The following is a 19114-nucleotide window of genomic DNA, read 5'->3' as shown; positions in this document are numbered from 1 at the left end:
TGGAAGAAGCTGCAGGCAGGCTGTCAGAGGTGCCTGAGCCGGGGGGGGGGGGGGGGGGTGCAGAAAGGGGACAAGGGAGAGAGAAACCCCTCTTCCAACGGCACATACACAGCAGCCAGGGTGCCTGGGGGCAGCCCCCATGGCTTCCTCCCCAGTGACAAGGGGCAGGGAAGGTGGTGCTGGTACAGGGCTCTTCCACAAAAACTGCTCAGTCTTATTTTATTCCTACATGCAAATCTTAAATCCCGCGTCTCTCTCCTCCCCAAGAGTGGCCACCTCATAAAAATGGAGAGAAAAGCCTGCTGTTTTGGGTCTGCTGCTTGAATGAAGCTATTTGGATCCACGTGGTGGAGGAAGCCTGTCTCCCCCTGGCACACTGGGCCCTCGTGGGGCATGGGATTGGCGTGGAAGTTTGGGGCACTTCTCTATTCCCTGATCATTTGGGTGAACTCTTTTGGAAGGAGAAACTTACACTTCTGCAGTGAGGACAAGCTGAGGGAGACTGGAAGCTTCCCCCAAGGACGGCTACCTATAGGCAGGGTTACCGAGCTCCCTCCCACCCCCTCACAGCTGTCCAAGGACGCACATCTCCGCCGCCCACCTACGCCTCCCGACCGGCAAGACCTGCTCCAGGGCGCGAAAGGGGCCTGTCTGGGCCTAGGCTGGTCACATCAGACACCCCCTGAACACCTAGTAAGGGCTTTGCTGGGCGTTTCTCATCACAGTCTCTCCGTCTCCTTTGAGAGAGGTCCTGTCACGATCCCCTTTTTTCCAGATAAGAAAAGTGAGTCATAGGAAAGCCTTTGAAACCCATCTGATTTAAAAGCTGCTGCCTGACGAGGCCTCTTATGAGTAGATCTCTTCAGTGATAACATTAAATGATTTTTAACAAAATGAAGCAATTCAGTTGAGGATAACATCCAAAAAAACCAGAGCCATTGGGAAAAACACTAATGAGACGTTCCCCAATATGTGTGTGTGTGTGTGTGTGTGTGTGTGTGTGTGTGTGTGTGTGTGTGTGTGGAGTGAGAGAGAGAAGAAAGGTAAGACCCAAAGGGAAGTGTTCATTCTCTAAGGCATTTGGGTGAACTCTTTTGTGGCTAAGAAGTGTTGCATTAGAGCTACTTAACTGGGAGGAAAGGGTGTTTCTAACCACCAGTAACACTAAAAGAACTCAAACCACTGCCCTGTTTTTGTCAAAATAATATCACCAGATAACTGTGCTAAAAATCAACCATGTGGCCAGAGGTAGGGACACCCTGAAACAGGATCTCCCGTTTGCACAACCCCTCCTCATTTGACTTTTTCAGTCCCATGTCTCCAAGTTACAGGAATACATACCCTTGAGTGTTTCAGGCTTTTCAATGTGACTTCCCTGAAAACCTCCCCCACGAATCTCTGCAAAATACAGAACTGGAAACTGCTTCTGCCATGTCAGTTCAAAGTTCAAGTCAGGTCAGACGTCTTCAGAGAATGAAATGGTATGCTTTGGGCACACACACAAAACAAACATTGTAAAGGAGATTATTTTTTAAAAATTTAAAAAATAGTAGCCACAACTTAAAAATAATATTTTTATTAAGGTATAATCGACATAACCTTAGATTAATTTCATTAGGACAAGGTAATGATTCAACACTTATATATGATAATTTTTGCATACAATTTAAAACATTTTTCAATTACAGTTGACATACAATATTATATTAGTTTCAAGTGTACAGCATAGTGGTTAGGCATTTGTATAACTTACAGAGTGATCCCTCATTATAATATTGATTATATTCTCTATGCTCCACTTTACATCCTCATACTTATTTTATAACTGCCAATTTGTACTTCTTAATTCCTTTACCATTTTCATCCAATCTCCCAAAACCTCTCCCACCTGGCAATCATCAATTTGTTCCCTGTATATATAACTTTGTTTGTTCATTTATTGTTTTCTAGGTTTTTTAGATTCCACATATAAGTAAAATCATATGGTATTTGTCTTTCTTTGCTTGACTTATTTCACTTAGCATAATACCCTCTAGGTCCGTCCATGCTGTCACAAATGGCAAGATTTCATTCTTTTTATGGCTGAGTAGTATTCCATTGTATATATGTACATCTTCTTTATCCACTCATCTACCGATGGACACTTAGGTTGCTTCCATATCATGCCTATTATAAATAATGCTGCAATGAAAATAGCAGTGCATATATCGTTTTGAATTAGTGTTTTGGAGTTCTTCAGATGCATACCCAGAAGTGGAATTGCTGAGTCAATGGTAGTTCTATTTTTAATTTTTAGAGAAACCTCCACACTGTTTTCCATAGTGGGATTGTGAACTTTACAATGCCCCCAACAGCGTATGAGGGCTCCCTTTTCTCCAAATCTTCACCAGCACCTGTTGTTTGTTGATTTGTTTATGATAGGGGTGAGGCAATATCTCGTTGTGGTTTAAATTTGCATTTCTCTGGTGATTAGTGATGTTGAGCATCTTTTCATAAGTCTGTATGTCCTCTTTAGAAAACTCTCTGTTTGGGTCCTCTGCTCATTTTTTACTCCGATCGTTTTTTGGTGTTGTTTGCTTGTTTGTTTTCTGCTGTTAAGTTGTATGAATTCCTTATATATTTTGGATATTAATCCCTTATTGGATGTATCAATGGCAAATATTTCCTTCTATTCAGCAGGTTGTCTTTTCATTTTGCTGGTGTTTTTCTCTGCTGTGCAGAAACTTTTTAGTTTGATGTAGTCCCACTTGTTTCCTTTTTCTTTCTTTCCCCAAAAAGACATTAAAAAAAAATATTGCTAAGAGCAATATTATAGAGTTTACTGCCCGTGTTTTCTTCTAGGAGATTTATGGTTTCAGGTCTTACGTTCCAGTCTTTAATTCATTTTCAGTTCATTCTTGTGTATGTACGGTTTAAGAAAGTGGTCTAGTTTCATTTTTTTTTCATATTTGTCTTATTTTCCCAACACCACTTATGAAAGAGACTGTCTTTACCTTATTGCATCACTGTGTATTCTTGCCTCCTGTGTCATACATTAGTTGACTATATGAACATGTGTGTATTTCTGGGCTCTCTGTTCTGTTTCATTGATCTATATGCCTGTATTTATGCCACTACCATGCTGTTTTGATTATTATAGCCTTGTAGTGTAGTTTGACATCAGGTAGCATGATACCCCCAACTTCATTCTTCTTTCTCAAGATTGCTGAGGCTATTTGGGGTCCTTTGTGGTTACACATAAATTTTAGGATTATTTTTTCTAGGTCTGTAAAACACACCATTGGTATTTTGGTAGGGATTGCATTGATTCTGTAGATTGCTTTGAGTAGTATGGACATTTTAATGATGTTAATTCTTCCTATCCCTGAGCACAGTATAGCTTTCCATTTATTTGTATCTTCCTCAATTTTTTTCTTCAGTGTCTTACAGTTTTCCAAGTACAGGTCTTTTACCTCCTTGGTTAAATTTATTCCCAGGTATTTTATTAATTTTGATGAAATTTTAAATGAGATTGTTTTCTTAATTTCCCTTTCTGATAGTTCATTATTAGTGTATAAAAATGCAACCAATTTCTTAACATTAATTTTGTATCCTTCTACTTTACTGAATTAATTAGTTCTAATAGTTTTTTTGGTGAAATCTTTAGAGTTTTCTCTATATAGTATCACATCACCTGAGGATCTGTAATTTTTCAATTCAAAGTGGATTGACAAACATTTTAGCTCATCTTGCTTAAGTAAAAAACATCAAAAGCCTCTTGTTTAGTATTTTTCAAAAGAATTGTTAACATTTTTGAGGTTGTTTTTATTAAAGATCTACTTCATACTCTAAATATTCATGTACCTTTCCAAGGCCTCAACAAAACAGAACTGTGAAAAAAAATTCTTGACATGAACCCCAAATAAAACTGATCAGGAACATTTTTAGCTGAATTTCGAAACAACTTCTACAGTCACAGAAGTTACAGAGGAGATTATCTGGACACAGCAGTCACCCCTGGGAATCAGCTCCAACTCCTTCAGGACACATGAGAGACCATATGAAATTTTATTTACTACTTTGTGAACTTATTTTCCATTCAGTTATAGAAAATAAACTTACTCTTTTTCCTCCCCTCATTATTGTCATTAAGGTTTTAAACTCTAAACAAATTGCGATGCCTCTACTTAGGAGGTAGACTTGGCTGTGCTGTGGTATGAATATTAATGGAAAGTCCATATGTTTCAAGTCCCATAAAATGTGAAAAAAAGTGCTCTTAGCATTCTGTGTGAAACTGTGTTGTTAAATATATGTGTGCAATCATTAAAATAAAAAATAGGGACACAGGGGTGAACTGTAGAATGTCCCTACAGGAAGGGCTTTTAAACCAAGCATCACCCCTCTCTCCTTCCTAATCAGAGAAAGTGCTAACTAGATAAACTAGAACGACAAGTTGGGTGTGGGGTCAGTTACCTTTGAAAAGGTAAGCAGAGGCATTTGTAGAATTTCAGGGGACAGGATGGAGAAATGGGAAAACTTCTGAGCCAGATCTCTATTGCGTGACTTCATGAGTTAGCACATTCTCATTCCAATTAAAGGAATGATATACCAAGGTGAAAAAAAACAACATATATATATATATATATATATATATATATATATATATATGTATATGTATATGTATATGTATGTATGTGTGTATATATATGTATATATATATACACACATATAGATATGGTGATTTTTCATTCTTCTGGATTTTCTAGGTCTCTCTTGGTTTCCATCATCCTCGATAATTCAGAGGTCATGGGACCAGAGGAAGTCAGAGCAGCAGGGGGCATTGGAGACCCTCCAGCCCAAACTTCTCCTTTCACAGATCAGCGGCTGCGGCCCAGAGATTTGGGAACAGGACCTGGCCCAGGGAACACAGACCCTGGAAAATCTAAAAGGAATGTCTTCCCTGTAAACAACTGATAGGCAGCCTTGAAATCTGCTTAGCAATATCTTGGTTTTTTTCCAATTCTCCATCATGGTAACTATCTTGTGCCAAAGGGCAGAACCCCCAGAAGCCGCTGCCTCAGAGCAGGCATCCTCCCCCGCCTGCGGCTGGAAGGGAGCCACTAGGTAAGCTGTCAGCACCTTCAAGCCACAGTGCAGCCCAGAGTTTGTTTGTATAAAGGGCCAGAGATTGATGGGCCTATAGCTCTAGCTTTTGCATTTGGGGGAGGAAAATGTCTTGCTAAAAACAATAAGAACAGCAGCCTAAAATGAAGGGAACAAATGGCATTCAGTCAGAGCGCAGGTTCCCTTCCAACCCCCACCCACACACACCCCTGCACATATTTCTTGCTTCTCCGCTTGCCTGACAAGCTGCTTCCAATGCCTATTTCGAAATACTGACAGGGAAAGCTCCATAGGACCCTGTCATGTAGGCAAGCACTTCAGGCTCTCTTTTGAAGCTGAGGGCAGCCAGACAGAAACGTGTTAAATTAGACAGGCCGAGAAGGGGAGAGCCCCCCCAGGCCTTCACTCAGGCCCCTGAGTTATGCATTACATCTGGCAGCCAGAAGCAGAAGAGCTGCCCCCAGGGAGGCGAGGGCTGCCCACAGGCCTCCCTGGGCTCCTGCCCCCCTTATCAGCCTCTCCCTTGCTTCTGCCTGAGCTATCAGAGCCTTCAGCAGCCTGGGCATCAGGGCTACGCGCACAGCAGCTTCATGCCTGATTACAAAGGGAGCTGGCTGCCTTCTCCCCTTCGTGTCTGCGGAGGCCTGTTTGGAGACCAGCCTGGCCAGGACGTGCGCTGCAGATCACGGCAGATCACTGAAGATCCTGCCACCCTGCTCACTGCCTCAAGCCCCCCTTCTCTTTCTACACACCCCACACATTAAAGAAAAAAGAAAATTAGAAGAAACCGAACTTGTACTCATAAGGAAAGGGGTAGGGCACTTATAAGTGTAATGTTCAATGTATTTTTTCTGCTTCACCTTCTGTCTGGGATTTTATGTGATGATTTATTTGAGTCTTATTTTTGTACTATAAAGAGCACCTTCTTGTGTGTCTCAGTATTTCTTGATTAAAACACTTGCAAAGCAAATTGTACGTTTCCACTTGGATAATTCAACATAAGGGGCCAACTTCTAGTATAACAAACATTTATTAAGCGCCTCCTATCTGCTGGCCTCTGTGTTGGAACTCTGGACTCAGATGGAAAGGCGCACACCTGCCTCCTCTAAGCTTAGGTCGGCCTCAATCTTCCACTCTGTGTGCGAACACAAATAATCCTAATCAGGGTTCAATTCCCAGACCCCTGTTTTTTGAAGAGGGATGAGGTCTACCTGAGTTCCTGTATATATCTCTACAATTATTGGGGATCTAAACATTGAGAAAAGAAGAGCAAATCTACTTTACACAACTATAAGCCTTACGCTTCCACAGTGCTTGTGGTTGAGTACATGACACGCTTCTTAGATATGAGCTGGAAATCGTGGAACCAGGCCGAGCACCATTGGATAATTTAATGTATTCAAGGAACAGGAAGAAGATTAAAGGGGGAGCAAGGTCTCCGGGTCACCCTGTGGGCAGGTAGAAGGGGCTGGGTAGGGAGTTAGTAAGAAAATCCAAGACAGCAGTGATGAGACCAACCGAGGGGGAAAGATAAATCAGTGGTATCACAGTGGAATATACAATCGACCTTCTGTTTATATTTATCTTATTAAAAAATAAAAAGGTATTAAACTTTACTAATATGTAACAAATAGATTGTCAGTAGTATATGAATATACTATACATGCATATATAACATTTGCATGTGTGTGTGTATATATGAAATGCTTGCTCAAACATTTATTATTGATAGTCTACGTAAGCAAAAAATGTAAAGAAGCCCTTGATGCATACAAATGCGTGAAGATCAAAGGTCAAAGACAGCATGTGTCCCGTTGTGAGGGTAGAATAAGAGAGTGAGATCAGAGGTAGCAGCTGGGCGAGTAGAACCCAGTGTCCAAAGACGCCCTGAGTATTTCCTTCCCTCCGTGGGCACAGGCTCTCTGCCCTCCAGCAGGCAGAGCTGCTTCTCCCGCACTCGAACCCGGGCTGGCTTTGGGACTTCCCTTGACCAACAGAATTTGGCAGAAGTGCTGTTCTGAGACTTGCACGCCCAGGCCGTTAGAGGACCGGCAGGTTCAACTTTGTCCCTCTGGGAAGCCAGCCACGATGCAGGGACACCGGCTGCCTGAGACTGAGGTGTGGGGAGGCCACCTGGGCAGAGGGGAGCCAGGTGGAGGGCCACCAAGGTACCAGATGTGTGTGAAGCCTGTTCAGATTTTCTAGCCCTGCAAGCCACCGAGTGAATGGAGCTGAGTAACCCAGGGGACAACACAGGGAGCAGAACAGCCCTGCTGAGTCCCCCCTGAATTCCAAACCCATAGAACTGTGAAAAAAAGGGGGAGCTATTGTTTTAAACCACTAAGTTGTAGAGTGTAGTTTGTGGCACAGCAAGAGATAATGAAACAGTCATATCTTACAGCTCACACATTAGCCCTGGAAACACATATTCACCGACTCCTCTTTTATTTTCATTCTCACAGGAGGATATTTTTTTCCATTGATTTTTTTAGAGAATGAGAAGGAGGGAGGAGGGGAGGAGAGAGAGAGAGAGAGAGAGAGAGAGACATCGATGTGAGGGTTGCCTCCTGCTCATCCTGATTGAACTCGAAATGGAGGTACCTGCCCTTGACCGGAATCAAACCCGAGACCCTTTGGTCTGTGGGCCGACGCTCTAACCACTGAGCCAAACCGGGCAGGGCCAAGACTCCTCTTTTTACATGTTGCCACCTTAGACAGAAAAACAAAATTCTGATGGCCGAGTAAGTAGTTAGTGAAATCCTAGGGCTAGGAAAAGCTCAGAAGATATGGGAGAACACAGCAAATTAACAAAGAATTGTTTTAAAAGAAAAAGTTGCAGAAGGGTACAAAACACTTAGGGATTTTGGTATTTTACAATATCTAAGAATCTAAGCACTGGTGATTGTTTTGCCTTCTTCTGTGAAAAGCTCCTCCCTTCAATCCTTCGGGGTGGCTCCTTTCCTTAGCTCCATAGGCCCGCTTGACTGCTAGGTGCTTCCTCCTCCTTGTTAGGGCTGGAAGCCTGCAGACTACACTTCTCAGCATCTCTTGCCAGCAGCGTCTCAGGTCTTACTGACAACCAGAGGCACTTGCAAGAGGTTTGGAGCATTACGGCTCCGCTGTTGGAATTAGGCAGATGTGTGGGTTTCAGCAGCTGTCAGGCTGTGTGGGCTCCCAGGCATTTCTCTGGGGTCACCCACCTCAGTGCAGCAGATGAGATCACAACCGGCAGTTTCCTGTGGGCCCTGAGACTTCCTGCTCTGCAAAGCTACCAGCAAACTCGAAAGCTTGTGGCTCTCCCTGACCTTCTCTCCTCCAGCCCTTCCAGGAGTTTTGTATGCAATCAGTTGCTTGTATTGCATTCCTTCCCTGCCTGAAATACCTAGAATGGTTTCTGTGTTTTCTTACTAATTTCTATTACATAAGTCTAAATCTCATTTCATAATGAAAGTCAGGAAAAAGTAGAATTTATCTTTACTTCTCCCCCTTCTCTCTCTCTCTTTCTTTCACAAACAACTACAGATCTCTTCCATAGAATCTAATATAACAGCATGGAGGGAGATGCAGATGCGTAGAATGGGAAGAGGGAATAGCAAAAGGCTTGGGGCAGGGAAAATTAGCATTTTCCCTTCCAATTAATCAAAGAAAGTTTTATAGGTGGGGTGACGGTGACCAGGTTTAGCAAACAGCAACAGGACACCTAGTTCAATCTGAATTTTAGATGAACAGTGTGGTAGGCAGAACAACATCCCTCAGACGTCCATCTCCTAATCCCTGACATCTGTGAATGCGTTATTGTCCAAGGCAGACTTTCAGGTGTGATCAAGCGCATGCGCCCAGAACGGGGAGGGTCTCCAGAACCTTCCAGCTGGACCCAATCTAATCAAACGCGTCCTTAACAAATGCGGTGGGGTCGGCGTGAGTAAGGAGGAGGCTGGGGGAAGAAGGGCGCACGGGCCGGAATGCGGGTGACCTCAAGAGCTGGAAAGGTAGGAAAACGGGCTGTCCCCTAGAGCATGAGTGTAGCCCTGCTGACACCTTGGCTTCAGCCCGTGTCGGGCTTGTGACTGCTAGAGCAGTAAGGTAATACATTTTAATCCACTAAGGTTGTGATAATTTGCTACAGCAGCAGTAGACAATTGATACAAACAACGGATAGTTTTAAAATATAAGTATGGCCCGTGCAATATTTAGGACATCGTTATACTATAAATTTTGAAATTAAAATTTAACCGTGAGGCCTGTATTTTACCTGGCAACCCTTTTTATAGGAAAGTGGGATTCCAGAGCTCTTTACATCTCTGCCTAGAAACCTGTATTAATTTTTAGCATTTGTTATGTGAAAATACTTAAATTAGACAATTTCCCTGTTTCATTTGACCCTCACCACTCTCTGAGGTAGGTATTATCATGTTCAATAAGTGAGGTGAATCTATGCAAAATCAAACAGTTTGTTTAATGCGAATTTTAGGCAGTGGAGGAGCTGGGGGGGGGGGGGGTCGGGTCTGGCGGACTCGGAGGCCCCGAGGCCCATTATGTCACGTTATCTCTGTCGGACTGCCAGGCTGTCCCTCCACTTCTCAGCGGGCTTTCACTGCTGGAGCCCCCCAAGGTACCTTCCGCTGCTGCTCACACCTCTCCCCGGACCCAGCAGCACACTTGGGAGACATTACAGGCGCCCGAGGCCCACCTGCGGGCAGGTTCGAATGCCCTGGGATGGAGCCCATGTATCGAACTTTGGTAAATCTTCCCAGGTGTATTAATTTTCTGTGGCTGTTATAACAAATTACCATAAGCTTGGTGGCTTAACAGAACACAGATTTATTCTTCTACATTTCTGGGTGTCAGAAGTTCGAAGTGACTTTCACTGAGCCGACATTAAGGTGATTTCACTCTCTCTGGAAGCTCTAGGGGAGGATCTGTTTCTCTGCCATTTCCATCTTCCAGAAGCTGTCCCATTTCTTCTCAGGTGGTCACACTATGTGGCCTTTTCTCCTGCTGCAGCTGTCACAGTGCGTCCTTCCTCTTCTGTAAGTCAGATTTCCCTCTGCCTCCCTCCCACAGGGACGCTTGTGATTGCACTTAGGGTCCACCTGGATCATCCGGAATAATCCCCCATCTCACGATCCTAAGGCACACATCAGCACAGTCTCATTCGCCGTATCTGGTAACATTCACGGGGCCCAGGGTTAAGCCATGGGTATCCCGGGGGGGCCACCAGTTGGCTTATCACACCAGGTGATTCTAATTCGCAGCCAAGCTTAAGAACCACTCATAACTGAGCAACCTTCTTCCAGACTCCTTTCTTCAATCCATCTTCCTAATACACAACTTCTATTATCATGTGGCCCCCGATGGCGTGCCACCAATGGTTTCTTCTGCCTTTAGAATACATTCCAAACTCCTGAATGTACGGCCCGGTACACATGGACCCAAAGCCTCCTTACCTGACCAGGTATGTTCTACCTCCTCAGGTACCTTTTCCTCCAGGTCAGTGGATTTTCTCAGGTCATACCTGGCATTCTGATTCACTTATCTTGTCTGTGCTGCCTCACTGGCATGCAAGGCTTTGCTCACCCCCCTTTGCTTCCTCAGATCTTGCTGGTCCTGCAAGTTGTATTAGTTCCTCAAGCTGCTATGAGAAGGGACCACAGACTAGGTGGCCTAAAAAAACCAACTAGGAACTTATTGCTTCACAGTTCTGGAGGCTAGAAATCCAAAATCAAGGTGTCAGCAGAGTTTCCTTCTGGGGGGTGTGAGGGAGGGATCTGGTCCAGGCCTCTCTCCTTGGCTTATAGACAGTTGTCTTTTCCCTGTGTCTCTTTACACTGTCTTCTCTCTCTGTGTGTCTCCCTCCAGATTTCCCTTTCATAAGAGTATCAGTCCACTTGGGTTAAGGCCCACACTAATGACCTCATTTTAACTTGATTACTCCTATAAGGACCCTATCTCCAAATAACATTGTGTTCTGAGGTGCTGGGGTTTAAGACTTCAACACATGATTTTGGAGGGGGGAAATCTCAGCCCACAACACTAGGCTCTCTCAGTTCTATCTGTTCCTTAGCTTCCTCTGCAACTTGGGCTGAAGGTTTCTCCTTCATCTAAATAATACAACAGTTTTTGTCCATTCACTTGGAAAAATAATAACAAACTAAGCCTTGATTGTATCTCCTGAGTTGCAATCAATTACTCTGTGTGTGTGTGTGTGAATATAAACATGAACCCCTTGAAGGCAGCCATTGTGTCTAATTGATCTCTTTACACTCATGATCCCTGATATGTACTCAATAAATATTTGACTTAATTTCAGAAAATTGAGAGTTTCGTTTGGGGTGGGGAGTGGGCAGAGATCCCTCCAATAGTGGGAAATGATCTAATAGTGCATAGCACTGAATGAAAGGTCCCTTCAGCACGTTTGTTGGAGAGATTCCTAGAGAATGCTTTCAGGTGGTGTGGTGGTTAAAAGCCAGGAGCTGGCCCGGCCGGGCGTGGCTCAGCAGCTGAGCATCAACCTAGGATCCAGGCGATCAGGGTTCGATTCCCAGTCAGGGCACATGCCTAGGCAGCCAATCAATGACTCTCTCATCATTGATGTTTCTCTCTCTCTCTCTCCTTCTCCTTTTCTCTCTCTGAAATCAATAAAGATATGTTTTAAAAAAATAAATAAAAGCCAAGAGCTGACTAAAGGGAGAGAGGAGAGAGGAGGGAGAAAGAAGAACAACAAATCTCTAGATATACAAACTAAATGATCTAAAAACTGGGGGAGTCAAGGTTAACGGCATTTTGCATCATTAGCATCCCCCCAGTCCTACTCATCAATGATAGCGTGACGCTTGGGGGGACTCTGCGGGGTGGCCTTGTGTCCGCCTCCTTGTTTCGGGTTTCCATTCCGCCCCCCGGGCTGACAAGCTCTGGTCGCTTTCACAGGAGCAGCGCACAGATTAGTGAGCAGGGACTGTCAGGCTGAGAAATGTAAAGGGCGGTCTGCACAGGAAGTATTTGTCTTCTTAGCCTGTGTCCAGAGACCTGAACCTGGAGTCTCCCATATTAAAAGAGGTCCCAGAGCACAAGTGTGCCATCCCTTCAGAGAGGACTGTCTGAGCCCTATTAAGAAAATGATGAAGCTGGGACTTGAATCCACTGCTATAAAAACTCGCTTTACCTTGAAACAGGGAGGAACTTTAATCTTGCTGAGATTACCCCGGGGTGAGGAGCGCCCAGCCTGCCGGCCGTATGTGGCCTGAGAAATCGTCTGCTCTGGCCCTGCCCAGGCAACCGCAGGTGGGCCTTGAAATTCAATAAACCTAGGAGCTTTTTTCATAGCGAATTTTTAAGTTGATAATTTTGTATGGCCCTCAAATGATGTTATAAATATCCAAATGGCCCTTGGCAGAGAAAAGTTTTCCCAGCCCTGTCTAGACAATTGCTTAGTCCCTTCTCTCCCCCCACCCCTGCCCTCCCCAGAGGCCCTGTGGCTTTCCACATCGATTTGACATTGCTGGGCTCCGGTTCCCGCCTCTTTAGTTTCAGATTTGTTTCTTGTGATTGTGCCCAGGTCACACCAGCTGTCCCTTCCTGGTGTTGACAGTGGGAGAGACAGGAGCCTGTTTAGCGTCACCCTGACTTCCCCATAGGTGGGGGCTTCCCCCAGGCTTCCTTCCCCGTGTCCCTGTCATTCTCGCTCCCTCCTGCCAGGAGTGGCTGCCTCCTCTGCTGCAATTCCGATGCGCTTACCAAGCAGCGTGTGGGCCCGAGCGCTCTCTGGGTCCCCTTTCTTGCAGCAGCTGCCACTCGGAGAAGGAAGACAATCTTCAGGCATCCAGTGCTTGCTTGAGTGGGCTGCCCTTCCCTCTCGGGACTTTGAGTGCGGGGTCGGGCTTGTCCCCATGCCCTCCAGCACTCCTAGAGCAGCTGGGGGTTATTTTTGCAGTTGGGGCATTAAAGGAACAAGAGTGCAGTTGCCCAGGGCTTTCCTCCGTGTGGGGACTGTACAGGAGGTCAGAGGTTAGCGTGGAGCAGGGCAGGCTGAGTCAGCCTCGGGGAAAGGGAGCTGGGCTGGTGTAAGCCTGGCCCACATACCTTCTCAAAGCCCCTTCCATCAGTCTTCTCTTTCAACCGCTAAGTTTATTCCCAAGAGGCCATGGGTCTGGATTACCTCATTTTAAGCTGTAAACAACTCTTGACATTTGACCTTCAAGAATTCATGCAAGCAGATGACCTTCCCTCACCCTGTCCTATGTGGATTTGGAACCCAGTTCCCCTCTCTGTTCTAAAGACCCACCCTTAATGTGCATGTGTTATACATTCTTTAATGCTGAAGGGTAACTTAATGCTCCTTTTTTGTATTTTTATATATCTTCGTACTTTCATCTATATCAGTACTGTAAGATGGGAACTTAGCAGTTTGCGCCATACCAAATCGCATTCTGTAAAAGGTTGTGTGCAAGTAACAGAAAAATCCAAAGTTAAAGAAACTTAAAAGAACTCAAGAAACATGAGTGAATTTATCTTGTGTAAAAGGGGAGAAGAAAGCAGTACAGGGCCGGTAGGGTGGCTCTGCTCCAGGAAATTCTCAAAAACTGGGTTGTTTCCTGTATCGTATGATCTCATGTTCATGGTCCAAGGTGTTGTCTGCTTCCAGGCAGCAGGAAAGATGACGTGATGGAAAAGAAACGCAAAGAGCATACGTTTGCCAACTCAAATGCGGTCCCCAGAAGTGACTCTGACATTTTTGCCTACTTCTCTCATTGACCAGAACTTGGTCACAGGACCACACTTAGCTGCAAGGGAGGCTGGGTAACATGGCTTTTGTTTAGGGCTGTCATGTACCTACTAAGAATTGTGTCACTAGGAAACAAGGTGAGCATGAGGACAACTAGAAGCTTCTGCCACAAGAATCTGTTCTAAAAACAGATTTTGGGGGGCTCTTGGTAGAACAAAGAATATGTGTTTCTACAAGGTAACCAAATGATTGCTCCTAGAGTGCAAATCATCACCTATCCAGATACACACACACGTATACATACATACACACACAAATACACAAATTTATATGGGTCATAAATAGAATTCTATTTTAAGTCAAATAGAATTATACATTAAGAATATTTTTAATAAGATATTTCTCTAAATAGTAATGACTTGCTCTGGAATGTTTTCCCCAAGATTGCAGTAATCCTCTGAGTCATTAAGCTGGTCAGTGACCTTAAACAATGCAGCCTAGCACTTAGATGGTGAAATCTCTGAAACCTCTGAGGTCTCAGTTTCCAGAATTATTTCAACTTAGTGCTAGGAAACAATACCCCATGGTACCAAGTCTGACTATTCTGTTACAGAACAAGGATATTGGGGGAGACTGTGACACTTAAGTTACAGCAAGGTGTAGAGAAGGTGTGCGTGTGTGGGGGACATGTACAGGCTGGACATCTGCCTGCGGGAAATTGATGGAAAACTAGGTCAAATAAGGTCCTTAATGAAAAAAATTGTGGCCGCCCTCATGGACAAAAATATCCCTTGAATTACTGTCACAATCTAACAGAACTCAAATAATCTTGGGGGTTTTTAGGATAACTCTTTAAAGGTGACATCGATTTTTGCTTAATTTTGTTCTTTTCTCATTTTTGTGTAAAAGAAGAAAGATTTGTGTGTCCCCCCAAGAGATGCTAAAATGCTACAAAGGAACAGCCTGCAGCTTGATCAGATAAACATGTAAACTTGAAAATAATCTTTCAATGTTGGTTTGCAGACATATTAAGATAAAAAATGATTTTTAAAAAGTCATTACATTAAAATTTTAGTTTGTTATCTAAGGCAGAAAGGTAAATATAAATTAGGAGTACTTTTTAACAAAAAAAAAAAATGTTTACCTTCAATTATCAGGTGCCTTTATAAATCTTATCTTTCCCCAGCCCTACCGTAGGAGTGAGTTCTCTGCACTACATTTCTAACTCCCCAAAAGTAATTTTATTAACAGTGCTTACATAGGAAACCTATTTGCTAGGTCAGGTTGTCCCAAGCAAAACAATAAGCTAGGAAGTTGTTTTGCAAACATGGATGTGTTCCCTGAGGCACTGGATTTTTGTGATAATTTTAGCTTTGTGTTTTCTTTCGCACGTTACTCTAGAAGCAGTTCTGGACACTGAACAATTACCTTGTGACGGAGTGCCGATGCTCGGTTTCCATGTCTGCCTGTGTATGTGTTTCCAAGAATCGGCCACTGTCGGCAAAGGGCAGCCAGGCGGTCCCAGCCCACCGAGGCCGCGGCCACGGCCACGGCCACGGGCAAGCCGCTGGCGAGCGTGAGAGCCCGCGCCCGTCCCGCGCTCGGGCACGCGGAGCAGCCCGTCAGGCAGCCTGGGCAGCTACGAAACAGGAGAAAGGCTTTATTGCATGGAGTTGAATGGTTTTTCCTCCAGTATTGCATTTTGGTAGGCAGTTTTAAATGGCTCATCAACCTAATAAATTGATGGCTAAAATTAGTTTTGTTTCTTTTTGTGGTTTTCTTTTTTAATCCTTGCCCGAGGATATTTTTTCATTGCTTTTCAGAGAGAGTGGAAGGGGAGGAGAGAGACAGAGACAGAGACATCGATGTGAGAGAGGCCCATCGGTTGGTTGCCTCCGACACGCGCCCCGACCTGAGCAGGGCGTGGAGCCTGCACCCGAGGTACGTGGCCTCGGTCAGAATCGAACACGAGATCCTTTGCTCCCTGGGCCAGCTCTCTGACCACTGGGCCAAAGTGGTTAGGGCTGAAATTGGTTGGTATTTTTTGAACAAAAATAACAATGACTCAATAGTTTATCAAAAGCAAAAGAATCAAGTCAAAAATGAGGCATTAAACAGGCAAGTGCATCTTTCTTAATATTAAGTCCAATCTGGATGATTCAGCTTCAGCAAAAACAAACTCATCCATCTCATTACATTATTTTTACTAATTTGAATTTATACATTTTTATAAAGTTTTACAACTTACACTTTTTGGGGGATCTTAGAGTAGTTTTAAGGTTATATACATATGTTCAGTACTTATTTTTGTAATTGTTTAAGTAAAATGATAAAATATTTCTCAACATTAAAAATCCTGAGGTGTTCTTTTTTCTTTAACAAGAGACCATATAACAAGTCTGAAAAACACAGAACCAGGTGGCTAATTTGTGGTGATTCCATTTGCCCCCATTTCAGCACTGTCTCCCACCTGAACTCGCAGGCCCACTTTTCCCTTCCCCCACTCGGCCAGGAGCACCGTGGTTGAACCCAACCATCCTGAGCCTCACTCACTCAGCCTTTCTGCAGCGGGGGCCGACAGACTTCTACCCTAATAAGAACTCGTGAAATGTCAGAAGGTCCGTCTAATAAGGCACAAAAAATGAAGAACACGAATTCATATTCGACACCAGAAAGCAAAGATGGTAGAGGGCATTAGTTGGCAGAGGGCCAATCCAGTGGAGCTATTAGTTAATGAATTGAATCAGGACTGTCATTGTAGGAACTGAGATATAAAGAGGGTTCCTCTGAATATTTCTGACAATCAAATTTAGTGTGGCCCATCTTAATTTTGAGACTTCCTAAGGCTAATAAACGGAATTTGTTACCCAGTTGTGTATGTTTTTACTATCAAAAGCTTTGTTTTCCTTGATTTTTATGGTTCTATCTGCCTCTCATTCTCTGGCTACACCCATCCCTGTCTCTTGTCGCCAGAGTCCATTGTCCTTATGAATGTACACACACGTACACACACACACACACACACACACACGCGTCCTTGGGGAAGGGAGAGATTGATAAAGTACATAAAATAGGAACACCAGCAAGAAGCAAAACAAAACTAGAGGTAAGATGAGAGCGAGAAACCTGTGCATTCCTTGTTTTCTTTGGCAATCAAAACATTTTTACAATCCCTAATTTTAGGTCATAAATTTGTATTTGTCCTTGTGAGCACATGTGATCACTGAGCAGCACCCCCCTTCCCTTGCGTCGCCCCCCTGCCTAGGCTGTGTCTCTCGCTGGGGGCGCTGCATCCTCCAGGTCACGGGTGGAAGGGCAGCAGGAAGGGACCCGGGTGGGGTTCTTCCCACTGTCGCGTGTGGTTGTTACGCTCTACACCGGGGGCTGATTTATGTCTGCCCCATGGGGAGGGATGCTCCGTGGACAAAGACAAGTAGAATAAAAGTCGTTTGGCCCACGACTTGGTGCCTCTGAGCTTTGCCGTCAGGAAAACAGTGTTCACCTGGGTGCCTCAAAGACGTTCTCGGGCCTATCAGCCCATGAGTTGCCAAATGGGCCATTTCTGTTCTCAAAGGCCCTCTGAGGAGCGATCTATGGAGGAACCTTCAGGGATGTTCAGGCCACAGGCTGGGCTCTTCAGAGGGCATGTGGCTCCCCCAGTACCTTGTCAAAGCCCGTCGGGGACAGGCGCAACCTCCCCTCAAAAGTTGGCTCTTTTGCGTAACTTGGAGTTGTTCCTGCCGTTGAATGTTCTAAGGTTACCTTTGAAGAAAAATATGAAGAATTATTTTTAATCCTCACCTAAGGATATTTTTTCCCTTGCTTTTCAAAAAGAGTGGAAGGGAGAGAGAGAAACTCCGATGTGAGAGAGACACATCTATTGAACCTGCAACCGAGGTGCGTGCCCTTGACAGGAATGAAACCCAAGACCCTTTAGTCCACAGGCCAGCGCCCTAACCACTGGGCCAAACTGGCTAGGGATGAAGAATTCTTTTGAAAACCTTTTTAAGCTTTACATTTTCAGTCTGCTTAATGGGAGACCAAATAAGAAGGGGCTTGTACATTCAGTGAGATAGCAAAAATCTAAAGCTCATGGCCAAGGAGCTCTAGCGTTTGCTATGGTAACAAGCTTCCTCCTCTGCTTTCCTGCAGGAGAAGAGGAAAGGCGAGTCGCTAAACCCCTGTAAGGATCAGCTGTGAAATGAAGATGGCACCCAACTGAAAAAGACTGGGCTTATGTAAGTAAATCACTTATTACGGCATTAGCCTATGTGCATGGCTATTATGAATAGAGGTAGATCAGGCAACGATCGCCGCCTTAGTTATTTAAGAAATCAACCATTTAGCTTATTTAATCCGGGCTCCCTTATGAATCTGGAAGTACTGACAGATCATCCAGATGTCTCTGCTTCTGGGGTGTGACTGGCTACTGACTGGGACCGTGGATTCAATGGCCCATCTGTCTCTCATCCTCCAACAAACAAGCCTGGGCTTATTCACATGGCAGTCTCAAGGGTCCCTGAAGGCCGAGGCTCTGAACTGACTCACTGTCACTTGTGCCATGTCCTACTGGCCGAAGCAAGTCACAAAGCCGGCCCAGACTTAAGGAACTAGAAAATAAACCCCACATCATTTTGGGAAGAGTCGAGAAATCATATGGCAAAGGCCATGGATGTAAGGATGCATGAAAACTTATGGTTGTTTTTGTAACCTACCACAGTAATATATATTAGTATATTACTATATAGGAATATAGTAATATGTAATTCAGTTTTTCATATGTAGCTCTATTTCACAATGACTTTGAGATGGCTTAGAAGACAAACAAATACAATGATATAGTGACACACATAGAAACTTAACAATAAAAACTAGGAGTAATATAAATTGGAATAGTAGGCTAGAACTAGGATTCTAAATAATAAAAAATTAGCAAGTGTGAACAATGAAGTTGTCTTCATAGAGATTTCAAAAAATTGAGGTGACAGGTTTCAGCCAAAAGCTCTTTAAGTAAAATGATGACATAAGTTAATAGTAATGGAACCCTGTAATCATTACCTGGTTAGCACATATTGGGGCTGGGTCAGGAGCAAAGGGATCAGTAGTATAATTGTCTGGGACCCTCTCTTGAACCCCTTAATTGCTGCTATGCAAGGACCTCATGAGAAGACCAGCTGAGAAACTGGGATTTGAATCTAGTTTTGTATGGCCTTCTCAATTTTCTGAAATTGGGGCTTATGATGCTTCTTAGAAAGTGTTAATTCATGTGAAAAGGATGTTTTAGATGTC

The 19114-nt window shown here is 44.1% G+C and overlaps 1 long non-coding RNA gene across 1 annotated transcript in view; it reads left to right on the top strand.

Moving 5' to 3' along the window:
- LOC148093463 (uncharacterized) overlaps nt 1-18060 on the top strand; it is a 207162-nt gene extending 189102 nt beyond the window's left edge. Inside the window, exon 3 of the long non-coding RNA XR_015714213.1 lies at nt 17978-18060. This is a non-coding gene — a long non-coding RNA (uncharacterized LOC148093463). The remainder of the gene's footprint in view (nt 1-17977) is intronic.
- Nucleotides 18061-19114: the final 1054 nt, after the last annotated feature.

The sequence above is a fragment of the Miniopterus natalensis genome, chromosome 3 (assembly GCF_054644295.1).
Source record: "Miniopterus natalensis isolate mMinNat1 chromosome 3, mMinNat1.hap1, whole genome shotgun sequence".
Taxonomy (NCBI): domain Eukaryota; kingdom Metazoa; phylum Chordata; class Mammalia; order Chiroptera; family Miniopteridae; genus Miniopterus; species Miniopterus natalensis.
This window is presented reverse-complemented; position numbering and strand designations above follow the sequence as displayed.